Below are 1,980 nucleotides of genomic sequence, written 5' to 3'. Positions count from 1 at the left end.
AGAAGAAGGCCTTAGCTTGAAGTGGATTGTCAGCATTTCACTCTGATAGCAGTACAGGTGATATCTGCTGGTGAGGTCTATAGAGTAACAGATAACTAACCCGGAATAAGGAAAGCTGGAGCATAAAGGGTAAATGGTTGGCATTTATAAAGCGCCTTTATCCAAAGCGCTGTACGATTGATGCTTCTCATTCACCCATTCATACACACACTCACACACCGACGGCGATTGGCTGCCATGCAAGGCGCCGACCAGCTCGTCAGGAGCATTTGGGGTTAGGTGTCTTGCTCAGGGACACTTCGACACAGCCCGGGCGGGGGATAGAACCGGCAACCCTCCGACTGCCAGACTGCTTACTGCCTGAGCCATGTCGCCCACCACAGTGACCTCATCCCCTAGTGCAAGAAACCTTGGAGTGGTAATGGACAACAGGCTATCCTTCTCCAAGAACATCGCTACGGTGACCCGGGCGTGCAGGTTCTTCCTGTACAACATCCGGAGAATCCAACCCTTTCTCACCACCTACTCCACTCAGCTCCTTGTTCAAGCAATGGTCCTGTCCCGCCTGGACTGTTGCAATTCTCTGCTGGCTGGCCTTCCAGCATCTGCCATCAGACCCCTACAACTCATCCAGAATGCTGCAGCCCGTCTGGTATTCAATGTTCCCAGACATTCACATGTCACCCCCCTGCTCAGCAACCTCCACTGGCTGCCTGTTATGGCTCGCATCTAATTTAAAACTTTGGTGCTCGCATACCAGGCAGTTAAAGGATCAGCCCCTGTGTATATTCAATCCCTTATCAAGACCTATACACCAACAAGACCCCTCTGTTCTGCCACTTCGTGCCGTCTGGCGCCTCCCCCTCGCCACACCTGCACTTCACGCTCACGACTGCTGTCTGTCCTGGTCCCACGGTGGTGGAATGACCTCCCGGTGGATGTTAGAACGCCAGAGTCTCTGACCTCCTTCAAGCGCAGACTGAAGACCCATCTCTTCAGGCTACACCTTTCCCTCCCCAACTCACAATCACTGTGATTAGCCTTAGACCGTAATGGCACTTATGTATAGATATCGTTACTTGTATAGGTATTGTTGTTTTTATTGGCTGTTGTATTGTTGTATTCTAGCTGCCAACTGCGGCATGCTAGTTTGAAAGTTGATTGTACTCTTCAAGGGTTCTGAATTTCTGTATGTTTACACTAGGACTCGGAACTGTACTATCCTCTCAGGTCCACCTTTGCACTTGTGTTTCATCTGCACTTTGTTGTACGTCGCTCTGGATAAGAGCGTCTGCAAATGCCACATAATGTAATGTAATGTAATGTAATGTAATGCCCCCATGAGCACTCAGAAGCTCATCATCAGACAGGACTTCCCTGTTCCTCACAGTCCACAGACACGCAGAGGAGGAGCAACCCTCAGTTTTTCTGGTCTCCGGTGCTGACTAAAGTCGGTGTAATCCACGGCACAGATGGAAACGCGTTTCCACAGAGCGGGCTGTTCGGGACACAACCTTCACAGGTGAAGTCTCAAGAAGGTTTCTGTCACCCCCAGCCGCAGCCCAGGAAGACATGAGCCCGGGAACGCCCCGGAGACGAATCTCCGATGACGTCTCTCAAATCTCTCAAAGGAAGGAAAGAGTCTTACGCACGTGCTTTTAAATGACGTGTTCTCCCGAGATCTTAGCTCACAGTTTTTTTTTCTTTTTTCTTTCTTTGTATTTTATTTTTAGGCCCAATAATATGAAAATAGAGAAAAGAAATCCCCGGGGCGATCTGAGAGTTCCGAAGCGCGGCGCTGACAGCAAACGCGAAAAGCATCTTCTGGCGAAATGGCTCATAGCCGTCTGTGCGGAGCGCTGCTCTCCTGGGGTGACTCACGTTGACGGGGCGAAACGGTTTTGAAGTCACGTAACAAGAGGCTGGGCCGCGCACAGGCAGCTCAGATCTGGAGGGTGTGAAAACCTCAGAGGAGAGGTG

Source organism: Conger conger, chromosome 19 (genome assembly GCF_963514075.1).
Source record: "Conger conger chromosome 19, fConCon1.1, whole genome shotgun sequence".
In the NCBI taxonomy this organism is placed as follows: domain Eukaryota; kingdom Metazoa; phylum Chordata; class Actinopteri; order Anguilliformes; family Congridae; genus Conger; species Conger conger.
Note: the sequence above shows the minus strand (reverse complement) of the source record.